The sequence below is a fragment of the Clytia hemisphaerica genome, unplaced genomic scaffold (genome assembly GCF_902728285.1).
Source record: "Clytia hemisphaerica strain Z4C2 unplaced genomic scaffold, Clytia hemisphaerica genome assembly, whole genome shotgun sequence".
NCBI lineage: Eukaryota > Metazoa > Cnidaria > Hydrozoa > Leptothecata > Clytiidae > Clytia > Clytia hemisphaerica.
In genome coordinates this window covers 2,244,777-2,259,917 of record NW_027104175.1, presented here as the reverse complement: position 1 = coordinate 2,259,917, position 15,141 = coordinate 2,244,777, and the positions used below count along the sequence as shown (strand labels likewise).

The 15,141-nt window shown below is 42.5% G+C and overlaps 80 non-coding genes across 80 annotated transcripts; all 80 read left to right on the top strand.

The window, feature by feature from the left end:
* The first annotated feature begins 20 nt into the window (after window positions 1-20).
* On the top strand, window positions 21-92 carry Trnap-cgg (transfer RNA proline (anticodon CGG)). The gene has a single exon. It is a non-coding gene; the product is annotated as a tRNA-Pro (tRNA).
* A 92-nt stretch (window positions 93-184) lies between these two features.
* Trnap-ugg (transfer RNA proline (anticodon UGG)) lies at window positions 185-256 on the top strand. The gene has a single exon. It is a non-coding gene; the product is annotated as a tRNA-Pro (tRNA).
* Window positions 257-430: 174 nt separating this feature from the next.
* Window positions 431-503, top strand: Trnak-cuu (transfer RNA lysine (anticodon CUU)). Its single transcript has one exon. It is a non-coding gene; the product is annotated as a tRNA-Lys (tRNA).
* Window positions 504-588: 85 nt separating this feature from the next.
* Trnap-cgg (transfer RNA proline (anticodon CGG)) lies at window positions 589-660 on the top strand. The gene has a single exon. It is a non-coding gene; the product is annotated as a tRNA-Pro (tRNA).
* Window positions 661-752: 92 nt separating this feature from the next.
* On the top strand, window positions 753-824 carry Trnap-ugg (transfer RNA proline (anticodon UGG)). Its single transcript has one exon. It is a non-coding gene; the product is annotated as a tRNA-Pro (tRNA).
* A 174-nt stretch (window positions 825-998) lies between these two features.
* Window positions 999-1,071, top strand: Trnak-cuu (transfer RNA lysine (anticodon CUU)). Its single transcript has one exon. It is a non-coding gene; the product is annotated as a tRNA-Lys (tRNA).
* An 85-nt stretch (window positions 1,072-1,156) lies between these two features.
* Trnap-cgg (transfer RNA proline (anticodon CGG)) lies at window positions 1,157-1,228 on the top strand. The gene has a single exon. It is a non-coding gene; the product is annotated as a tRNA-Pro (tRNA).
* Window positions 1,229-1,320: 92 nt separating this feature from the next.
* Window positions 1,321-1,392, top strand: Trnap-ugg (transfer RNA proline (anticodon UGG)). Its single transcript has one exon. It is a non-coding gene; the product is annotated as a tRNA-Pro (tRNA).
* A 174-nt stretch (window positions 1,393-1,566) lies between these two features.
* On the top strand, window positions 1,567-1,639 carry Trnak-cuu (transfer RNA lysine (anticodon CUU)). Its single transcript has one exon. It is a non-coding gene; the product is annotated as a tRNA-Lys (tRNA).
* An 85-nt stretch (window positions 1,640-1,724) lies between these two features.
* On the top strand, window positions 1,725-1,796 carry Trnap-cgg (transfer RNA proline (anticodon CGG)). The gene has a single exon. It is a non-coding gene; the product is annotated as a tRNA-Pro (tRNA).
* Window positions 1,797-1,888: 92 nt separating this feature from the next.
* On the top strand, window positions 1,889-1,960 carry Trnap-ugg (transfer RNA proline (anticodon UGG)). Its single transcript has one exon. It is a non-coding gene; the product is annotated as a tRNA-Pro (tRNA).
* A 174-nt stretch (window positions 1,961-2,134) lies between these two features.
* Window positions 2,135-2,207, top strand: Trnak-cuu (transfer RNA lysine (anticodon CUU)). Its single transcript has one exon. It is a non-coding gene; the product is annotated as a tRNA-Lys (tRNA).
* An 85-nt stretch (window positions 2,208-2,292) lies between these two features.
* On the top strand, window positions 2,293-2,364 carry Trnap-cgg (transfer RNA proline (anticodon CGG)). Its single transcript has one exon. It is a non-coding gene; the product is annotated as a tRNA-Pro (tRNA).
* A 92-nt stretch (window positions 2,365-2,456) lies between these two features.
* On the top strand, window positions 2,457-2,528 carry Trnap-ugg (transfer RNA proline (anticodon UGG)). The gene has a single exon. It is a non-coding gene; the product is annotated as a tRNA-Pro (tRNA).
* Window positions 2,529-2,702: 174 nt separating this feature from the next.
* Window positions 2,703-2,775, top strand: Trnak-cuu (transfer RNA lysine (anticodon CUU)). The gene has a single exon. It is a non-coding gene; the product is annotated as a tRNA-Lys (tRNA).
* An 85-nt stretch (window positions 2,776-2,860) lies between these two features.
* Window positions 2,861-2,932, top strand: Trnap-cgg (transfer RNA proline (anticodon CGG)). The gene has a single exon. It is a non-coding gene; the product is annotated as a tRNA-Pro (tRNA).
* Window positions 2,933-3,024: 92 nt separating this feature from the next.
* Trnap-ugg (transfer RNA proline (anticodon UGG)) lies at window positions 3,025-3,096 on the top strand. Its single transcript has one exon. It is a non-coding gene; the product is annotated as a tRNA-Pro (tRNA).
* A 174-nt stretch (window positions 3,097-3,270) lies between these two features.
* Window positions 3,271-3,343, top strand: Trnak-cuu (transfer RNA lysine (anticodon CUU)). Its single transcript has one exon. It is a non-coding gene; the product is annotated as a tRNA-Lys (tRNA).
* An 85-nt stretch (window positions 3,344-3,428) lies between these two features.
* On the top strand, window positions 3,429-3,500 carry Trnap-cgg (transfer RNA proline (anticodon CGG)). The gene has a single exon. It is a non-coding gene; the product is annotated as a tRNA-Pro (tRNA).
* Window positions 3,501-3,592: 92 nt separating this feature from the next.
* On the top strand, window positions 3,593-3,664 carry Trnap-ugg (transfer RNA proline (anticodon UGG)). The gene has a single exon. It is a non-coding gene; the product is annotated as a tRNA-Pro (tRNA).
* Window positions 3,665-3,838: 174 nt separating this feature from the next.
* On the top strand, window positions 3,839-3,911 carry Trnak-cuu (transfer RNA lysine (anticodon CUU)). The gene has a single exon. It is a non-coding gene; the product is annotated as a tRNA-Lys (tRNA).
* An 85-nt stretch (window positions 3,912-3,996) lies between these two features.
* Trnap-cgg (transfer RNA proline (anticodon CGG)) lies at window positions 3,997-4,068 on the top strand. Its single transcript has one exon. It is a non-coding gene; the product is annotated as a tRNA-Pro (tRNA).
* Window positions 4,069-4,160: 92 nt separating this feature from the next.
* Trnap-ugg (transfer RNA proline (anticodon UGG)) lies at window positions 4,161-4,232 on the top strand. Its single transcript has one exon. It is a non-coding gene; the product is annotated as a tRNA-Pro (tRNA).
* Window positions 4,233-4,406: 174 nt separating this feature from the next.
* Window positions 4,407-4,479, top strand: Trnak-cuu (transfer RNA lysine (anticodon CUU)). Its single transcript has one exon. It is a non-coding gene; the product is annotated as a tRNA-Lys (tRNA).
* An 85-nt stretch (window positions 4,480-4,564) lies between these two features.
* Trnap-cgg (transfer RNA proline (anticodon CGG)) lies at window positions 4,565-4,636 on the top strand. Its single transcript has one exon. It is a non-coding gene; the product is annotated as a tRNA-Pro (tRNA).
* Window positions 4,637-4,728: 92 nt separating this feature from the next.
* Window positions 4,729-4,800, top strand: Trnap-ugg (transfer RNA proline (anticodon UGG)). Its single transcript has one exon. It is a non-coding gene; the product is annotated as a tRNA-Pro (tRNA).
* A 174-nt stretch (window positions 4,801-4,974) lies between these two features.
* Window positions 4,975-5,047, top strand: Trnak-cuu (transfer RNA lysine (anticodon CUU)). Its single transcript has one exon. It is a non-coding gene; the product is annotated as a tRNA-Lys (tRNA).
* Window positions 5,048-5,132: 85 nt separating this feature from the next.
* Trnap-cgg (transfer RNA proline (anticodon CGG)) lies at window positions 5,133-5,204 on the top strand. The gene has a single exon. It is a non-coding gene; the product is annotated as a tRNA-Pro (tRNA).
* Window positions 5,205-5,296: 92 nt separating this feature from the next.
* Trnap-ugg (transfer RNA proline (anticodon UGG)) lies at window positions 5,297-5,368 on the top strand. The gene has a single exon. It is a non-coding gene; the product is annotated as a tRNA-Pro (tRNA).
* A 174-nt stretch (window positions 5,369-5,542) lies between these two features.
* On the top strand, window positions 5,543-5,615 carry Trnak-cuu (transfer RNA lysine (anticodon CUU)). The gene has a single exon. It is a non-coding gene; the product is annotated as a tRNA-Lys (tRNA).
* An 85-nt stretch (window positions 5,616-5,700) lies between these two features.
* Window positions 5,701-5,772, top strand: Trnap-cgg (transfer RNA proline (anticodon CGG)). The gene has a single exon. It is a non-coding gene; the product is annotated as a tRNA-Pro (tRNA).
* Window positions 5,773-5,864: 92 nt separating this feature from the next.
* Window positions 5,865-5,936, top strand: Trnap-ugg (transfer RNA proline (anticodon UGG)). Its single transcript has one exon. It is a non-coding gene; the product is annotated as a tRNA-Pro (tRNA).
* A 174-nt stretch (window positions 5,937-6,110) lies between these two features.
* Trnak-cuu (transfer RNA lysine (anticodon CUU)) lies at window positions 6,111-6,183 on the top strand. The gene has a single exon. It is a non-coding gene; the product is annotated as a tRNA-Lys (tRNA).
* An 85-nt stretch (window positions 6,184-6,268) lies between these two features.
* Trnap-cgg (transfer RNA proline (anticodon CGG)) lies at window positions 6,269-6,340 on the top strand. The gene has a single exon. It is a non-coding gene; the product is annotated as a tRNA-Pro (tRNA).
* Window positions 6,341-6,432: 92 nt separating this feature from the next.
* Trnap-ugg (transfer RNA proline (anticodon UGG)) lies at window positions 6,433-6,504 on the top strand. The gene has a single exon. It is a non-coding gene; the product is annotated as a tRNA-Pro (tRNA).
* Window positions 6,505-6,678: 174 nt separating this feature from the next.
* Window positions 6,679-6,751, top strand: Trnak-cuu (transfer RNA lysine (anticodon CUU)). The gene has a single exon. It is a non-coding gene; the product is annotated as a tRNA-Lys (tRNA).
* Window positions 6,752-6,836: 85 nt separating this feature from the next.
* On the top strand, window positions 6,837-6,908 carry Trnap-cgg (transfer RNA proline (anticodon CGG)). Its single transcript has one exon. It is a non-coding gene; the product is annotated as a tRNA-Pro (tRNA).
* Window positions 6,909-7,000: 92 nt separating this feature from the next.
* Trnap-ugg (transfer RNA proline (anticodon UGG)) lies at window positions 7,001-7,072 on the top strand. Its single transcript has one exon. It is a non-coding gene; the product is annotated as a tRNA-Pro (tRNA).
* A 174-nt stretch (window positions 7,073-7,246) lies between these two features.
* Trnak-cuu (transfer RNA lysine (anticodon CUU)) lies at window positions 7,247-7,319 on the top strand. Its single transcript has one exon. It is a non-coding gene; the product is annotated as a tRNA-Lys (tRNA).
* Window positions 7,320-7,404: 85 nt separating this feature from the next.
* Window positions 7,405-7,476, top strand: Trnap-cgg (transfer RNA proline (anticodon CGG)). The gene has a single exon. It is a non-coding gene; the product is annotated as a tRNA-Pro (tRNA).
* A 92-nt stretch (window positions 7,477-7,568) lies between these two features.
* Window positions 7,569-7,640, top strand: Trnap-ugg (transfer RNA proline (anticodon UGG)). Its single transcript has one exon. It is a non-coding gene; the product is annotated as a tRNA-Pro (tRNA).
* A 174-nt stretch (window positions 7,641-7,814) lies between these two features.
* Window positions 7,815-7,887, top strand: Trnak-cuu (transfer RNA lysine (anticodon CUU)). The gene has a single exon. It is a non-coding gene; the product is annotated as a tRNA-Lys (tRNA).
* Window positions 7,888-7,972: 85 nt separating this feature from the next.
* Trnap-cgg (transfer RNA proline (anticodon CGG)) lies at window positions 7,973-8,044 on the top strand. The gene has a single exon. It is a non-coding gene; the product is annotated as a tRNA-Pro (tRNA).
* Window positions 8,045-8,136: 92 nt separating this feature from the next.
* Trnap-ugg (transfer RNA proline (anticodon UGG)) lies at window positions 8,137-8,208 on the top strand. Its single transcript has one exon. It is a non-coding gene; the product is annotated as a tRNA-Pro (tRNA).
* Window positions 8,209-8,382: 174 nt separating this feature from the next.
* Window positions 8,383-8,455, top strand: Trnak-cuu (transfer RNA lysine (anticodon CUU)). The gene has a single exon. It is a non-coding gene; the product is annotated as a tRNA-Lys (tRNA).
* Window positions 8,456-8,540: 85 nt separating this feature from the next.
* On the top strand, window positions 8,541-8,612 carry Trnap-cgg (transfer RNA proline (anticodon CGG)). Its single transcript has one exon. It is a non-coding gene; the product is annotated as a tRNA-Pro (tRNA).
* Window positions 8,613-8,704: 92 nt separating this feature from the next.
* Window positions 8,705-8,776, top strand: Trnap-ugg (transfer RNA proline (anticodon UGG)). The gene has a single exon. It is a non-coding gene; the product is annotated as a tRNA-Pro (tRNA).
* Window positions 8,777-8,950: 174 nt separating this feature from the next.
* On the top strand, window positions 8,951-9,023 carry Trnak-cuu (transfer RNA lysine (anticodon CUU)). Its single transcript has one exon. It is a non-coding gene; the product is annotated as a tRNA-Lys (tRNA).
* An 85-nt stretch (window positions 9,024-9,108) lies between these two features.
* On the top strand, window positions 9,109-9,180 carry Trnap-cgg (transfer RNA proline (anticodon CGG)). Its single transcript has one exon. It is a non-coding gene; the product is annotated as a tRNA-Pro (tRNA).
* A 92-nt stretch (window positions 9,181-9,272) lies between these two features.
* Window positions 9,273-9,344, top strand: Trnap-ugg (transfer RNA proline (anticodon UGG)). The gene has a single exon. It is a non-coding gene; the product is annotated as a tRNA-Pro (tRNA).
* Window positions 9,345-9,518: 174 nt separating this feature from the next.
* On the top strand, window positions 9,519-9,591 carry Trnak-cuu (transfer RNA lysine (anticodon CUU)). The gene has a single exon. It is a non-coding gene; the product is annotated as a tRNA-Lys (tRNA).
* Window positions 9,592-9,676: 85 nt separating this feature from the next.
* On the top strand, window positions 9,677-9,748 carry Trnap-cgg (transfer RNA proline (anticodon CGG)). The gene has a single exon. It is a non-coding gene; the product is annotated as a tRNA-Pro (tRNA).
* A 92-nt stretch (window positions 9,749-9,840) lies between these two features.
* Window positions 9,841-9,912, top strand: Trnap-ugg (transfer RNA proline (anticodon UGG)). Its single transcript has one exon. It is a non-coding gene; the product is annotated as a tRNA-Pro (tRNA).
* A 174-nt stretch (window positions 9,913-10,086) lies between these two features.
* Window positions 10,087-10,159, top strand: Trnak-cuu (transfer RNA lysine (anticodon CUU)). The gene has a single exon. It is a non-coding gene; the product is annotated as a tRNA-Lys (tRNA).
* An 85-nt stretch (window positions 10,160-10,244) lies between these two features.
* On the top strand, window positions 10,245-10,316 carry Trnap-cgg (transfer RNA proline (anticodon CGG)). Its single transcript has one exon. It is a non-coding gene; the product is annotated as a tRNA-Pro (tRNA).
* A 92-nt stretch (window positions 10,317-10,408) lies between these two features.
* On the top strand, window positions 10,409-10,480 carry Trnap-ugg (transfer RNA proline (anticodon UGG)). The gene has a single exon. It is a non-coding gene; the product is annotated as a tRNA-Pro (tRNA).
* A 174-nt stretch (window positions 10,481-10,654) lies between these two features.
* On the top strand, window positions 10,655-10,727 carry Trnak-cuu (transfer RNA lysine (anticodon CUU)). The gene has a single exon. It is a non-coding gene; the product is annotated as a tRNA-Lys (tRNA).
* Window positions 10,728-10,812: 85 nt separating this feature from the next.
* On the top strand, window positions 10,813-10,884 carry Trnap-cgg (transfer RNA proline (anticodon CGG)). Its single transcript has one exon. It is a non-coding gene; the product is annotated as a tRNA-Pro (tRNA).
* Window positions 10,885-10,976: 92 nt separating this feature from the next.
* On the top strand, window positions 10,977-11,048 carry Trnap-ugg (transfer RNA proline (anticodon UGG)). The gene has a single exon. It is a non-coding gene; the product is annotated as a tRNA-Pro (tRNA).
* Window positions 11,049-11,222: 174 nt separating this feature from the next.
* Trnak-cuu (transfer RNA lysine (anticodon CUU)) lies at window positions 11,223-11,295 on the top strand. The gene has a single exon. It is a non-coding gene; the product is annotated as a tRNA-Lys (tRNA).
* Window positions 11,296-11,380: 85 nt separating this feature from the next.
* Window positions 11,381-11,452, top strand: Trnap-cgg (transfer RNA proline (anticodon CGG)). The gene has a single exon. It is a non-coding gene; the product is annotated as a tRNA-Pro (tRNA).
* Window positions 11,453-11,544: 92 nt separating this feature from the next.
* Window positions 11,545-11,616, top strand: Trnap-ugg (transfer RNA proline (anticodon UGG)). The gene has a single exon. It is a non-coding gene; the product is annotated as a tRNA-Pro (tRNA).
* Window positions 11,617-11,790: 174 nt separating this feature from the next.
* Trnak-cuu (transfer RNA lysine (anticodon CUU)) lies at window positions 11,791-11,863 on the top strand. Its single transcript has one exon. It is a non-coding gene; the product is annotated as a tRNA-Lys (tRNA).
* Window positions 11,864-11,948: 85 nt separating this feature from the next.
* On the top strand, window positions 11,949-12,020 carry Trnap-cgg (transfer RNA proline (anticodon CGG)). Its single transcript has one exon. It is a non-coding gene; the product is annotated as a tRNA-Pro (tRNA).
* Window positions 12,021-12,112: 92 nt separating this feature from the next.
* Trnap-ugg (transfer RNA proline (anticodon UGG)) lies at window positions 12,113-12,184 on the top strand. The gene has a single exon. It is a non-coding gene; the product is annotated as a tRNA-Pro (tRNA).
* Window positions 12,185-12,358: 174 nt separating this feature from the next.
* Window positions 12,359-12,431, top strand: Trnak-cuu (transfer RNA lysine (anticodon CUU)). The gene has a single exon. It is a non-coding gene; the product is annotated as a tRNA-Lys (tRNA).
* Window positions 12,432-12,516: 85 nt separating this feature from the next.
* Window positions 12,517-12,588, top strand: Trnap-cgg (transfer RNA proline (anticodon CGG)). The gene has a single exon. It is a non-coding gene; the product is annotated as a tRNA-Pro (tRNA).
* A 92-nt stretch (window positions 12,589-12,680) lies between these two features.
* Trnap-ugg (transfer RNA proline (anticodon UGG)) lies at window positions 12,681-12,752 on the top strand. The gene has a single exon. It is a non-coding gene; the product is annotated as a tRNA-Pro (tRNA).
* Window positions 12,753-12,926: 174 nt separating this feature from the next.
* Trnak-cuu (transfer RNA lysine (anticodon CUU)) lies at window positions 12,927-12,999 on the top strand. The gene has a single exon. It is a non-coding gene; the product is annotated as a tRNA-Lys (tRNA).
* An 85-nt stretch (window positions 13,000-13,084) lies between these two features.
* Trnap-cgg (transfer RNA proline (anticodon CGG)) lies at window positions 13,085-13,156 on the top strand. Its single transcript has one exon. It is a non-coding gene; the product is annotated as a tRNA-Pro (tRNA).
* Window positions 13,157-13,248: 92 nt separating this feature from the next.
* Trnap-ugg (transfer RNA proline (anticodon UGG)) lies at window positions 13,249-13,320 on the top strand. Its single transcript has one exon. It is a non-coding gene; the product is annotated as a tRNA-Pro (tRNA).
* Window positions 13,321-13,494: 174 nt separating this feature from the next.
* On the top strand, window positions 13,495-13,567 carry Trnak-cuu (transfer RNA lysine (anticodon CUU)). The gene has a single exon. It is a non-coding gene; the product is annotated as a tRNA-Lys (tRNA).
* An 85-nt stretch (window positions 13,568-13,652) lies between these two features.
* Trnap-cgg (transfer RNA proline (anticodon CGG)) lies at window positions 13,653-13,724 on the top strand. Its single transcript has one exon. It is a non-coding gene; the product is annotated as a tRNA-Pro (tRNA).
* A 92-nt stretch (window positions 13,725-13,816) lies between these two features.
* Trnap-ugg (transfer RNA proline (anticodon UGG)) lies at window positions 13,817-13,888 on the top strand. Its single transcript has one exon. It is a non-coding gene; the product is annotated as a tRNA-Pro (tRNA).
* Window positions 13,889-14,062: 174 nt separating this feature from the next.
* Window positions 14,063-14,135, top strand: Trnak-cuu (transfer RNA lysine (anticodon CUU)). The gene has a single exon. It is a non-coding gene; the product is annotated as a tRNA-Lys (tRNA).
* Window positions 14,136-14,220: 85 nt separating this feature from the next.
* Trnap-cgg (transfer RNA proline (anticodon CGG)) lies at window positions 14,221-14,292 on the top strand. Its single transcript has one exon. It is a non-coding gene; the product is annotated as a tRNA-Pro (tRNA).
* A 92-nt stretch (window positions 14,293-14,384) lies between these two features.
* Trnap-ugg (transfer RNA proline (anticodon UGG)) lies at window positions 14,385-14,456 on the top strand. Its single transcript has one exon. It is a non-coding gene; the product is annotated as a tRNA-Pro (tRNA).
* Window positions 14,457-14,630: 174 nt separating this feature from the next.
* On the top strand, window positions 14,631-14,703 carry Trnak-cuu (transfer RNA lysine (anticodon CUU)). The gene has a single exon. It is a non-coding gene; the product is annotated as a tRNA-Lys (tRNA).
* Window positions 14,704-14,788: 85 nt separating this feature from the next.
* Trnap-cgg (transfer RNA proline (anticodon CGG)) lies at window positions 14,789-14,860 on the top strand. The gene has a single exon. It is a non-coding gene; the product is annotated as a tRNA-Pro (tRNA).
* A 91-nt stretch (window positions 14,861-14,951) lies between these two features.
* Window positions 14,952-15,023, top strand: Trnap-ugg (transfer RNA proline (anticodon UGG)). Its single transcript has one exon. It is a non-coding gene; the product is annotated as a tRNA-Pro (tRNA).
* The last annotated feature ends 118 nt before the right edge of the window (window positions 15,024-15,141 follow it).

Sequence of the window (15,141 nt, the reverse complement as noted above, 5' to 3'; positions counted from 1 at the left end):
TGCAGACAGGTGTTGTCACCGGCTCAATGGTCTAGTGGTATGATTCTTGCTTCGGGTGCGAGAGGTCCTGAGTTCGACTCTCAGTTGAGCCCTGCATTGAAAACATCACGCATTTTTTCAGTTCTAGTTTAATAACTCACGGCAAAGTATGTTTATTTACGTACGCAAATATTAAGAATTTTATGGCTCAATGGTCTAGTGGTATGATTCTCGCTTTGGGTGCGAGAGGTCCTGAGTTCAATTCTCAGTTGAGCCCTGCTTTAGCAAAGTCAATCAATGAGATTTCATTTCCAAATGAATTCAACATGATCCCTCAAAACGGTGGATAAGATTGCTCATTTAGAATTGCTCAAAACCGGCACGTTGTTCCGTATACACGATCCGCTCCTCGCCTCAAAATTATGCCTTGGCATATTGGCGTCGTGTACAAGCCTGGCTAGCTCAGTCGGTAGAGCATGAGACTCTTAATCTCAGGGTCATGGGTTCAAGCCCCATGTCGGGCGATTTTCTTTGATTGTAAGATGGTATATTATCAGTAAATGGTCAAAAAATCTTTTACTTTTAACTGTGCAGACAGGTGTTGTCACCGGCTCAATGGTCTAGTGGTATGATTCTTGCTTCGGGTGCGAGAGGTCCTGAGTTCGACTCTCAGTTGAGCCCTGCATTGAAAACATCACGCATTTTTTCAGTTCTAGTTTAATAACTCACGGCAAAGTATGTTTATTTACGTACGCAAATATTAAGAATTTTATGGCTCAATGGTCTAGTGGTATGATTCTCGCTTTGGGTGCGAGAGGTCCTGAGTTCAATTCTCAGTTGAGCCCTGCTTTAGCAAAGTCAATCAATGAGATTTCATTTCCAAATGAATTCAACATGATCCCTCAAAACGGTGGATAAGATTGCTCATTTAGAATTGCTCAAAACCGGCACGTTGTTCCGTATACACGATCCGCTCCTCGCCTCAAAATTATGCCTTGGCATATTGGCGTCGTGTACAAGCCTGGCTAGCTCAGTCGGTAGAGCATGAGACTCTTAATCTCAGGGTCATGGGTTCAAGCCCCATGTCGGGCGATTTTCTTTGATTGTAAGATGGTATATTATCAGTAAATGGTCAAAAAATCTTTTACTTTTAACTGTGCAGACAGGTGTTGTCACCGGCTCAATGGTCTAGTGGTATGATTCTTGCTTCGGGTGCGAGAGGTCCTGAGTTCGACTCTCAGTTGAGCCCTGCATTGAAAACATCACGCATTTTTTCAGTTCTAGTTTAATAACTCACGGCAAAGTATGTTTATTTACGTACGCAAATATTAAGAATTTTATGGCTCAATGGTCTAGTGGTATGATTCTCGCTTTGGGTGCGAGAGGTCCTGAGTTCAATTCTCAGTTGAGCCCTGCTTTAGCAAAGTCAATCAATGAGATTTCATTTCCAAATGAATTCAACATGATCCCTCAAAACGGTGGATAAGATTGCTCATTTAGAATTGCTCAAAACCGGCACGTTGTTCCGTATACACGATCCGCTCCTCGCCTCAAAATTATGCCTTGGCATATTGGCGTCGTGTACAAGCCTGGCTAGCTCAGTCGGTAGAGCATGAGACTCTTAATCTCAGGGTCATGGGTTCAAGCCCCATGTCGGGCGATTTTCTTTGATTGTAAGATGGTATATTATCAGTAAATGGTCAAAAAATCTTTTACTTTTAACTGTGCAGACAGGTGTTGTCACCGGCTCAATGGTCTAGTGGTATGATTCTTGCTTCGGGTGCGAGAGGTCCTGAGTTCGACTCTCAGTTGAGCCCTGCATTGAAAACATCACGCATTTTTTCAGTTCTAGTTTAATAACTCACGGCAAAGTATGTTTATTTACGTACGCAAATATTAAGAATTTTATGGCTCAATGGTCTAGTGGTATGATTCTCGCTTTGGGTGCGAGAGGTCCTGAGTTCAATTCTCAGTTGAGCCCTGCTTTAGCAAAGTCAATCAATGAGATTTCATTTCCAAATGAATTCAACATGATCCCTCAAAACGGTGGATAAGATTGCTCATTTAGAATTGCTCAAAACCGGCACGTTGTTCCGTATACACGATCCGCTCCTCGCCTCAAAATTATGCCTTGGCATATTGGCGTCGTGTACAAGCCTGGCTAGCTCAGTCGGTAGAGCATGAGACTCTTAATCTCAGGGTCATGGGTTCAAGCCCCATGTCGGGCGATTTTCTTTGATTGTAAGATGGTATATTATCAGTAAATGGTCAAAAAATCTTTTACTTTTAACTGTGCAGACAGGTGTTGTCACCGGCTCAATGGTCTAGTGGTATGATTCTTGCTTCGGGTGCGAGAGGTCCTGAGTTCGACTCTCAGTTGAGCCCTGCATTGAAAACATCACGCATTTTTTCAGTTCTAGTTTAATAACTCACGGCAAAGTATGTTTATTTACGTACGCAAATATTAAGAATTTTATGGCTCAATGGTCTAGTGGTATGATTCTCGCTTTGGGTGCGAGAGGTCCTGAGTTCAATTCTCAGTTGAGCCCTGCTTTAGCAAAGTCAATCAATGAGATTTCATTTCCAAATGAATTCAACATGATCCCTCAAAACGGTGGATAAGATTGCTCATTTAGAATTGCTCAAAACCGGCACGTTGTTCCGTATACACGATCCGCTCCTCGCCTCAAAATTATGCCTTGGCATATTGGCGTCGTGTACAAGCCTGGCTAGCTCAGTCGGTAGAGCATGAGACTCTTAATCTCAGGGTCATGGGTTCAAGCCCCATGTCGGGCGATTTTCTTTGATTGTAAGATGGTATATTATCAGTAAATGGTCAAAAAATCTTTTACTTTTAACTGTGCAGACAGGTGTTGTCACCGGCTCAATGGTCTAGTGGTATGATTCTTGCTTCGGGTGCGAGAGGTCCTGAGTTCGACTCTCAGTTGAGCCCTGCATTGAAAACATCACGCATTTTTTCAGTTCTAGTTTAATAACTCACGGCAAAGTATGTTTATTTACGTACGCAAATATTAAGAATTTTATGGCTCAATGGTCTAGTGGTATGATTCTCGCTTTGGGTGCGAGAGGTCCTGAGTTCAATTCTCAGTTGAGCCCTGCTTTAGCAAAGTCAATCAATGAGATTTCATTTCCAAATGAATTCAACATGATCCCTCAAAACGGTGGATAAGATTGCTCATTTAGAATTGCTCAAAACCGGCACGTTGTTCCGTATACACGATCCGCTCCTCGCCTCAAAATTATGCCTTGGCATATTGGCGTCGTGTACAAGCCTGGCTAGCTCAGTCGGTAGAGCATGAGACTCTTAATCTCAGGGTCATGGGTTCAAGCCCCATGTCGGGCGATTTTCTTTGATTGTAAGATGGTATATTATCAGTAAATGGTCAAAAAATCTTTTACTTTTAACTGTGCAGACAGGTGTTGTCACCGGCTCAATGGTCTAGTGGTATGATTCTTGCTTCGGGTGCGAGAGGTCCTGAGTTCGACTCTCAGTTGAGCCCTGCATTGAAAACATCACGCATTTTTTCAGTTCTAGTTTAATAACTCACGGCAAAGTATGTTTATTTACGTACGCAAATATTAAGAATTTTATGGCTCAATGGTCTAGTGGTATGATTCTCGCTTTGGGTGCGAGAGGTCCTGAGTTCAATTCTCAGTTGAGCCCTGCTTTAGCAAAGTCAATCAATGAGATTTCATTTCCAAATGAATTCAACATGATCCCTCAAAACGGTGGATAAGATTGCTCATTTAGAATTGCTCAAAACCGGCACGTTGTTCCGTATACACGATCCGCTCCTCGCCTCAAAATTATGCCTTGGCATATTGGCGTCGTGTACAAGCCTGGCTAGCTCAGTCGGTAGAGCATGAGACTCTTAATCTCAGGGTCATGGGTTCAAGCCCCATGTCGGGCGATTTTCTTTGATTGTAAGATGGTATATTATCAGTAAATGGTCAAAAAATCTTTTACTTTTAACTGTGCAGACAGGTGTTGTCACCGGCTCAATGGTCTAGTGGTATGATTCTTGCTTCGGGTGCGAGAGGTCCTGAGTTCGACTCTCAGTTGAGCCCTGCATTGAAAACATCACGCATTTTTTCAGTTCTAGTTTAATAACTCACGGCAAAGTATGTTTATTTACGTACGCAAATATTAAGAATTTTATGGCTCAATGGTCTAGTGGTATGATTCTCGCTTTGGGTGCGAGAGGTCCTGAGTTCAATTCTCAGTTGAGCCCTGCTTTAGCAAAGTCAATCAATGAGATTTCATTTCCAAATGAATTCAACATGATCCCTCAAAACGGTGGATAAGATTGCTCATTTAGAATTGCTCAAAACCGGCACGTTGTTCCGTATACACGATCCGCTCCTCGCCTCAAAATTATGCCTTGGCATATTGGCGTCGTGTACAAGCCTGGCTAGCTCAGTCGGTAGAGCATGAGACTCTTAATCTCAGGGTCATGGGTTCAAGCCCCATGTCGGGCGATTTTCTTTGATTGTAAGATGGTATATTATCAGTAAATGGTCAAAAAATCTTTTACTTTTAACTGTGCAGACAGGTGTTGTCACCGGCTCAATGGTCTAGTGGTATGATTCTTGCTTCGGGTGCGAGAGGTCCTGAGTTCGACTCTCAGTTGAGCCCTGCATTGAAAACATCACGCATTTTTTCAGTTCTAGTTTAATAACTCACGGCAAAGTATGTTTATTTACGTACGCAAATATTAAGAATTTTATGGCTCAATGGTCTAGTGGTATGATTCTCGCTTTGGGTGCGAGAGGTCCTGAGTTCAATTCTCAGTTGAGCCCTGCTTTAGCAAAGTCAATCAATGAGATTTCATTTCCAAATGAATTCAACATGATCCCTCAAAACGGTGGATAAGATTGCTCATTTAGAATTGCTCAAAACCGGCACGTTGTTCCGTATACACGATCCGCTCCTCGCCTCAAAATTATGCCTTGGCATATTGGCGTCGTGTACAAGCCTGGCTAGCTCAGTCGGTAGAGCATGAGACTCTTAATCTCAGGGTCATGGGTTCAAGCCCCATGTCGGGCGATTTTCTTTGATTGTAAGATGGTATATTATCAGTAAATGGTCAAAAAATCTTTTACTTTTAACTGTGCAGACAGGTGTTGTCACCGGCTCAATGGTCTAGTGGTATGATTCTTGCTTCGGGTGCGAGAGGTCCTGAGTTCGACTCTCAGTTGAGCCCTGCATTGAAAACATCACGCATTTTTTCAGTTCTAGTTTAATAACTCACGGCAAAGTATGTTTATTTACGTACGCAAATATTAAGAATTTTATGGCTCAATGGTCTAGTGGTATGATTCTCGCTTTGGGTGCGAGAGGTCCTGAGTTCAATTCTCAGTTGAGCCCTGCTTTAGCAAAGTCAATCAATGAGATTTCATTTCCAAATGAATTCAACATGATCCCTCAAAACGGTGGATAAGATTGCTCATTTAGAATTGCTCAAAACCGGCACGTTGTTCCGTATACACGATCCGCTCCTCGCCTCAAAATTATGCCTTGGCATATTGGCGTCGTGTACAAGCCTGGCTAGCTCAGTCGGTAGAGCATGAGACTCTTAATCTCAGGGTCATGGGTTCAAGCCCCATGTCGGGCGATTTTCTTTGATTGTAAGATGGTATATTATCAGTAAATGGTCAAAAAATCTTTTACTTTTAACTGTGCAGACAGGTGTTGTCACCGGCTCAATGGTCTAGTGGTATGATTCTTGCTTCGGGTGCGAGAGGTCCTGAGTTCGACTCTCAGTTGAGCCCTGCATTGAAAACATCACGCATTTTTTCAGTTCTAGTTTAATAACTCACGGCAAAGTATGTTTATTTACGTACGCAAATATTAAGAATTTTATGGCTCAATGGTCTAGTGGTATGATTCTCGCTTTGGGTGCGAGAGGTCCTGAGTTCAATTCTCAGTTGAGCCCTGCTTTAGCAAAGTCAATCAATGAGATTTCATTTCCAAATGAATTCAACATGATCCCTCAAAACGGTGGATAAGATTGCTCATTTAGAATTGCTCAAAACCGGCACGTTGTTCCGTATACACGATCCGCTCCTCGCCTCAAAATTATGCCTTGGCATATTGGCGTCGTGTACAAGCCTGGCTAGCTCAGTCGGTAGAGCATGAGACTCTTAATCTCAGGGTCATGGGTTCAAGCCCCATGTCGGGCGATTTTCTTTGATTGTAAGATGGTATATTATCAGTAAATGGTCAAAAAATCTTTTACTTTTAACTGTGCAGACAGGTGTTGTCACCGGCTCAATGGTCTAGTGGTATGATTCTTGCTTCGGGTGCGAGAGGTCCTGAGTTCGACTCTCAGTTGAGCCCTGCATTGAAAACATCACGCATTTTTTCAGTTCTAGTTTAATAACTCACGGCAAAGTATGTTTATTTACGTACGCAAATATTAAGAATTTTATGGCTCAATGGTCTAGTGGTATGATTCTCGCTTTGGGTGCGAGAGGTCCTGAGTTCAATTCTCAGTTGAGCCCTGCTTTAGCAAAGTCAATCAATGAGATTTCATTTCCAAATGAATTCAACATGATCCCTCAAAACGGTGGATAAGATTGCTCATTTAGAATTGCTCAAAACCGGCACGTTGTTCCGTATACACGATCCGCTCCTCGCCTCAAAATTATGCCTTGGCATATTGGCGTCGTGTACAAGCCTGGCTAGCTCAGTCGGTAGAGCATGAGACTCTTAATCTCAGGGTCATGGGTTCAAGCCCCATGTCGGGCGATTTTCTTTGATTGTAAGATGGTATATTATCAGTAAATGGTCAAAAAATCTTTTACTTTTAACTGTGCAGACAGGTGTTGTCACCGGCTCAATGGTCTAGTGGTATGATTCTTGCTTCGGGTGCGAGAGGTCCTGAGTTCGACTCTCAGTTGAGCCCTGCATTGAAAACATCACGCATTTTTTCAGTTCTAGTTTAATAACTCACGGCAAAGTATGTTTATTTACGTACGCAAATATTAAGAATTTTATGGCTCAATGGTCTAGTGGTATGATTCTCGCTTTGGGTGCGAGAGGTCCTGAGTTCAATTCTCAGTTGAGCCCTGCTTTAGCAAAGTCAATCAATGAGATTTCATTTCCAAATGAATTCAACATGATCCCTCAAAACGGTGGATAAGATTGCTCATTTAGAATTGCTCAAAACCGGCACGTTGTTCCGTATACACGATCCGCTCCTCGCCTCAAAATTATGCCTTGGCATATTGGCGTCGTGTACAAGCCTGGCTAGCTCAGTCGGTAGAGCATGAGACTCTTAATCTCAGGGTCATGGGTTCAAGCCCCATGTCGGGCGATTTTCTTTGATTGTAAGATGGTATATTATCAGTAAATGGTCAAAAAATCTTTTACTTTTAACTGTGCAGACAGGTGTTGTCACCGGCTCAATGGTCTAGTGGTATGATTCTTGCTTCGGGTGCGAGAGGTCCTGAGTTCGACTCTCAGTTGAGCCCTGCATTGAAAACATCACGCATTTTTTCAGTTCTAGTTTAATAACTCACGGCAAAGTATGTTTATTTACGTACGCAAATATTAAGAATTTTATGGCTCAATGGTCTAGTGGTATGATTCTCGCTTTGGGTGCGAGAGGTCCTGAGTTCAATTCTCAGTTGAGCCCTGCTTTAGCAAAGTCAATCAATGAGATTTCATTTCCAAATGAATTCAACATGATCCCTCAAAACGGTGGATAAGATTGCTCATTTAGAATTGCTCAAAACCGGCACGTTGTTCCGTATACACGATCCGCTCCTCGCCTCAAAATTATGCCTTGGCATATTGGCGTCGTGTACAAGCCTGGCTAGCTCAGTCGGTAGAGCATGAGACTCTTAATCTCAGGGTCATGGGTTCAAGCCCCATGTCGGGCGATTTTCTTTGATTGTAAGATGGTATATTATCAGTAAATGGTCAAAAAATCTTTTACTTTTAACTGTGCAGACAGGTGTTGTCACCGGCTCAATGGTCTAGTGGTATGATTCTTGCTTCGGGTGCGAGAGGTCCTGAGTTCGACTCTCAGTTGAGCCCTGCATTGAAAACATCACGCATTTTTTCAGTTCTAGTTTAATAACTCACGGCAAAGTATGTTTATTTACGTACGCAAATATTAAGAATTTTATGGCTCAATGGTCTAGTGGTATGATTCTCGCTTTGGGTGCGAGAGGTCCTGAGTTCAATTCTCAGTTGAGCCCTGCTTTAGCAAAGTCAATCAATGAGATTTCATTTCCAAATGAATTCAACATGATCCCTCAAAACGGTGGATAAGATTGCTCATTTAGAATTGCTCAAAACCGGCACGTTGTTCCGTATACACGATCCGCTCCTCGCCTCAAAATTATGCCTTGGCATATTGGCGTCGTGTACAAGCCTGGCTAGCTCAGTCGGTAGAGCATGAGACTCTTAATCTCAGGGTCATGGGTTCAAGCCCCATGTCGGGCGATTTTCTTTGATTGTAAGATGGTATATTATCAGTAAATGGTCAAAAAATCTTTTACTTTTAACTGTGCAGACAGGTGTTGTCACCGGCTCAATGGTCTAGTGGTATGATTCTTGCTTCGGGTGCGAGAGGTCCTGAGTTCGACTCTCAGTTGAGCCCTGCATTGAAAACATCACGCATTTTTTCAGTTCTAGTTTAATAACTCACGGCAAAGTATGTTTATCTACGTACGCAAATATTAAGAATTTTATGGCTCAATGGTCTAGTGGTATGATTCTCGCTTTGGGTGCGAGAGGTCCTGAGTTCAATTCTCAGTTGAGCCCTGCTTTAGCAAAGTCAATCAATGAGATTTCATTTCCAAATGAATTCAACATGATCCCTCAAAACGGTGGATAAGATTGCTCATTTAGAATTGCTCAAAACCGGCACGTTGTTCCGTATACACGATCCGCTCCTCGCCTCAAAATTATGCCTTGGCATATTGGCGTCGTGTACAAGCCTGGCTAGCTCAGTCGGTAGAGCATGAGACTCTTAATCTCAGGGTCATGGGTTCAAGCCCCATGTCGGGCGATTTTCTTTGATTGTAAGATGGTATATTATCAGTAAATGGTCAAAAAATCTTTTACTTTTAACTGTGCAGACAGGTGTTGTCATCGGCTCAATGGTCTAGTGGTATGATTCTTGCTTCGGGTGCGAGAGGTCCTGAGTTCGACTCTCAGTTGAGCCCTGCATTGAAAACATCACGCATTTTTTCAGTTCTAATTTAATAACTCACGGCAAAGTATGTTTATCTACGTACGCAAATATTAAGAATTTTATGGCTCAATGGTCTAGTGGTATGATTCTCGCTTTGGGTGCGAGAGGTCCTGAGTTCAATTCTCAGTTGAGCCCTGCTTTAGCAAAGTCAATCAATGAGATTTCATTTCCAAATGAATTCAACATGATCCCTCAAAACGGTGGATAAGATTGCTCATTTAGAATTGCTCAAAACCGGCACGTTGTTCCGTATACACGATCCGCTCCTCGCCTCAAAATTATGCCTTGGCATATTGGCGTCGTGTACAAGCCTGGCTAGCTCAGTCGGTAGAGCATGAGACTCTTAATCTCAGGGTCATGGGTTCAAGCCCCATGTCGGGCGATTTTCTTTGATTGTAAGATGGTATATTATCAGTAAATGGTCAAAAAATCTTTTACTTTTAACTGTGCAGACAGGTGTTGTCATCGGCTCAATGGTCTAGTGGTATGATTCTTGCTTCGGGTGCGAGAGGTCCTGAGTTCGACTCTCAGTTGAGCCCTGCATTGAAAACATCACGCATTTTTTCAGTTCTAATTTAATAACTCACGGCAAAGTATGTTTATCTACGTACGCAAATATTAAGAATTTTATGGCTCAATGGTCTAGTGGTATGATTCTCGCTTTGGGTGCGAGAGGTCCTGAGTTCAATTCTCAGTTGAGCCCTGCTTTAGCAAAGTCAATCAATGAGATTTCATTTCCAAATGAATTCAACATGATCCCTCAAAACGGTGGATAAGATTGCTCATTTAGAATTGCTCAAAACCGGCACGTTGTTCCGTATACACGATCCGCTCCTCGCCTCAAAATTATGCCTTGGCATATTGGCGTCGTGTACAAGCCTGGCTAGCTCAGTCGGTAGAGCATGAGACTCTTAATCTCAGGGTCATGGGTTCAAGCCCCATGTCGGGCGATTTTCTTTGATTGTAAGATGGTATATTATCAGTAAATGGTCAAAAAATCTTTTACTTTTAACTGTGCAGACAGGTGTTGTCATCGGCTCAATGGTCTAGTGGTATGATTCTTGCTTCGGGTGCGAGAGGTCCTGAGTTCGACTCTCAGTTGAGCCCTGCATTGAAAACATCACGCATTTTTTCAGTTCTAATTTAATAACTCACGGCAAAGTATGTTTATCTACGTACGCAAATATCAAGAATTTTATGGCTCAATGGTCTAGTGGTATGATTCTCGCTTTGGGTGCGAGAGGTCCTGAGTTCAATTCTCAGTTGAGCCCTGCTTTAGCAAAGTCAATCAATGAGATTTCATTTCCAAATGAATTCAACATGATCCCTCAAAACGGTGGATAAGATTGCTCATTTAGAATTGCTCAAAACCGGCACGTTGTTCCGTATACACGATCCGCTCCTCGCCTCAAAATTATGCCTTGGCATATTGGCGTCGTGTACAAGCCTGGCTAGCTCAGTCGGTAGAGCATGAGACTCTTAATCTCAGGGTCATGGGTTCAAGCCCCATGTCGGGCGATTTTCTTTGATTGTAAGATGGTATATTATCAGTAAATGGTCAAAAAATCTTTTACTTTTAACTGTGCAGACAGGTGTTGTCATCGGCTCAATGGTCTAGTGGTATGATTCTTGCTTCGGGTGCGAGAGGTCCTGAGTTCGACTCTCAGTTGAGCCCTGCATTGAAAACATCACGCATTTTTTCAGTTCTAATTTAATAATTCACGGCAAAGTATGTTTATCTACGTACGCAAATATCAAGAATTTTATGGCTCAATGGTCTAGTGGTATGATTCTCGCTTTGGGTGCGAGAGGTCCTGAGTTCAATTCTCAGTTGAGCCCTGCTTTAGCAAAGTCAATCAATGAGATTTCATTTCCAAATGAATTCAACATGATCCCTCAAAACGGTGGATAAGATTGCTCATTTAGAATTGCTCAAAACCGGCACGTTGTTCCGTATACACGATCCGCTCCTCGCCTCAAAATTATGCCTTGGCATATTGGCGTCGTGTACAAGCCTGGCTAGCTCAGTCGGTAGAGCATGAGACTCTTAATCTCAGGGTCATGGGTTCAAGCCCCATGTCGGGCGATTTTCTTTGATTGTAAGATGGTATATTATCAGTAAATGGTCAAAAAATCTTTTACTTTTAACTGTGCAGACAGGTGTTGTCATCGGCTCAATGGTCTAGTGGTATGATTCTTGCTTCGGGTGCGAGAGGTCCTGAGTTCGACTCTCAGTTGAGCCCTGCATTGAAAACATCACGCATTTTTTCAGTTCTAATTTAATAATTCACGGCAAAGTATGTTTATCTACGTACGCAAATATCAAGAATTTTATGGCTCAATGGTCTAGTGGTATGATTCTCGCTTTGGGTGCGAGAGGTCCTGAGTTCAATTCTCAGTTGAGCCCTGCTTTAGCAAAGTCAATCAATGAGATTTCATTTCCAAATGAATTCAACATGATCCCTCAAAACGGTGGATAAGATTGCTCATTTAGAATTGCTCAAAACCGGCACGTTGTTCCGTATACACGATCCGCTCCTCGCCTCAAAATTATGCCTTGGCATATTGGCGTCGTGTACAAGCCTGGCTAGCTCAGTCGGTAGAGCATGAGACTCTTAATCTCAGGGTCATGGGTTCAAGCCCCATGTCGGGCGATTTTCTTTGATTGTAAGATGGTATATTATCAGTAAATGGTCAAAAAATCTTTTACTTTTAACTGTGCAGACAGGTGTTGTCATCGGCTCAATGGTCTAGTGGTATGATTCTTGCTTCGGGTGCGAGAGGTCCTGAGTTCGACTCTCAGTTGAGCCCTGCATTGAAAACATCACGCATTTTTTCAGTTCTAATTTAATAATTCACGGCAAAGTATGTTTATCTACGTACGCAAATATCAAGAATTTTATGGCTCAATGGTCTAGTGGTATGATTCTCGCTTTGGGTGCGAGAGGTCCTGAGTTCAATTCTCAGTTGAGCCCTGCTTTAGCAAAGTCAATCAATGAGATTTCATTTCCAAATGAATTCAACATGATCCCTCAAAACGGTGGATAAGATTGCTCATTTAGAATTGCTCAAAACCGGCACGTTGTTCCGTATACACGATCCGCTCCTCGCCTCAAAATTATGCCTTGGCATATTGGCGTCGTGTACAAGCCTGGCTAGCTCAGTCGGTAGAGCATGAGACTCTTAATCTCAGGGTCATGGGTTCAAGCCCCATGTCGGGCGATTTTCTTTGATTGTAAGATGGTATATTATCAGTAAATGGTCAAAAAATCTTTTACTTTTAACTGTGCAGACAGGTGTTGTCATCGGCTCAATGGTCTAGTGGTATGATTCTTGCTTCGGGTGCGAGAGGTCCTGAGTTCGACTCTCAGTTGAGCCCTGCATTGAAAACATCACGCATTTTTTCAGTTCTAATTTAATAATTCACGGCAAAGTATGTTTATCTACGTACGCAAATATCAAGAATTTTATGGCTCAATGGTCTAGTGGTATGATTCTCGCTTTGGGTGCGAGAGGTCCTGAGTTCAATTCTCAGTTGAGCCCTGCTTTAGCAAAGTCAATCAATGAGATTTCATTTCCAAATGAATTCAACATGATCCCTCAAAACGGTGGATAAGATTGCTCATTTAGAATTGCTCAAAACCGGCACGTTGTTCCGTATACACGATCCGCTCCTCGCCTCAAAATTATGCCTTGGCATATTGGCGTCGTGTACAAGCCTGGCTAGCTCAGTCGGTAGAGCATGAGACTCTTAATCTCAGGGTCATGGGTTCAAGCCCCATGTCGGGCGATTTTCTTTGATTGTAAGATGGTATATTATCAGTAAATGGTCAAAAAATCTTTTACTTTTAACTGTGCAGACAGGTGTTGTCATCGGCTCAATGGTCTAGTGGTATGATTCTTGCTTCGGGTGCGAGAGGTCCTGAGTTCGACTCTCAGTTGAGCCCTGCATTGAAAACATCACGCATTTTTTCAGTTCTAATTTAATAACTCACGGCAAAGTATGTTTATCTACGTACGCAAATATTAAGAATTTTATGGCTCAATGGTCTAGTGGTATGATTCTCGCTTTGGGTGCGAGAGGTCCTGAGTTCAATTCTCAGTTGAGCCCTGCTTTAGCAAAGTCAATCAATGAGATTTCATTTCCAAATGAATTCAACATGATCCCTCAAAACGGTGGATAAGATTGCTCATTTAGAATTGCTCAAAACCGGCACGTTGTTCCGTATACACGATCCGCTCCTCGCCTCAAAATTATGCCTTGGCATATTGGCGTCGTGTACAAGCCTGGCTAGCTCAGTCGGTAGAGCATGAGACTCTTAATCTCAGGGTCATGGGTTCAAGCCCCATGTCGGGCGATTTTCTTTGATTGTAAGATGGTATATTATCAGTAAATGGTCAAAAAATCTTTTACTTTTAACTGTGCAGACAGGTGTTGTCATCGGCTCAATGGTCTAGTGGTATGATTCTTGCTTCGGGTGCGAGAGGTCCTGAGTTCGACTCTCAGTTGAGCCCTGCATTGAAAACATCACGCATTTTTTCAGTTCTAATTTAATAATTCACGGCAAAGTATGTTTATCTACGTACGCAAATATCAAGAATTTTATGGCTCAATGGTCTAGTGGTATGATTCTCGCTTTGGGTGCGAGAGGTCCTGAGTTCAATTCTCAGTTGAGCCCTGCTTTAGCAAAGTCAATCAATGAGATTTCATTTCCAAATGAATTCAACATGATCCCTCAAAACGGTGGATAAGATTGCTCATTTAGAATTGCTCAAAACCGGCACGTTGTTCCGTATACACGATCCGCTCCTCGCCTCAAAATTATGCCTTGGCATATTGGCGTCGTGTACAAGCCTGGCTAGCTCAGTCGGTAGAGCATGAGACTCTTAATCTCAGGGTCATGGGTTCAAGCCCCATGTCGGGCGATTTTCTTTGATTGTAAGATGGTATATTATCAGTAAATGGTCAAAAAATCTTTTACTTTTAACTGTGCAGACAGGTGTTGTCATCGGCTCAATGGTCTAGTGGTATGATTCTTGCTTCGGGTGCGAGAGGTCCTGAGTTCGACTCTCAGTTGAGCCCTGCATTGAAAACATCACGCATTTTTTCAGTTCTAATTTAATAACTCACGGCAAAGTATGTTTATCTACGTACGCAAATATCAAGAATTTTATGGCTCAATGGTCTAGTGGTATGATTCTCGCTTTGGGTGCGAGAGGTCCTGAGTTCAATTCTCAGTTGAGCCCTGCTTTAGCAAAGTCAATCAATGAGATTTCATTTCCAAATGAATTCAACATGATCCCTCAAAACGGTGGATAAGATTGCTCATTTAGAATTGCTCAAAACCGGCACGTTGTTCCGTATACACGATCCGCTCCTCGCCTCAAAATTATGCCTTGGCATATTGGCGTCGTGTACAAGCCTGGCTAGCTCAGTCGGTAGAGCATGAGACTCTTAATCTCAGGGTCATGGGTTCAAGCCCCATGTCGGGCGATTTTCTTTGATTGTAAGATGGTATATTATCAGTAAATGGTCAAAAAATCTTTTACTTTTAACTGTGCAGACAGGTGTTGTCATCGGCTCAATGGTCTAGTGGTATGATTCTTGCTTCGGGTGCGAGAGGTCCTGAGTTCGACTCTCAGTTGAGCCCTGCATTGAAAACATCACGCATTTTTTCAGTTCTAATTTAATAATTCACGGCAAAGTATGTTTATCTACGTACGCAAATATCAGAATTTTATGGCTCAATGGTCTAGTGGTATGATTCTCGCTTTGGGTGCGAGAGGTCCTGAGTTCAATTCTCAGTTGAGCCCTGCTTTAGCAAAGTCAATCAATGAGATTTCATTTCCAAATGAATTCAACATGATCCCTCAAAACGGTGGATAAGATTGCTCATTTAGAATTGCTCAAAACCGGCACGTTGTTCCGTAT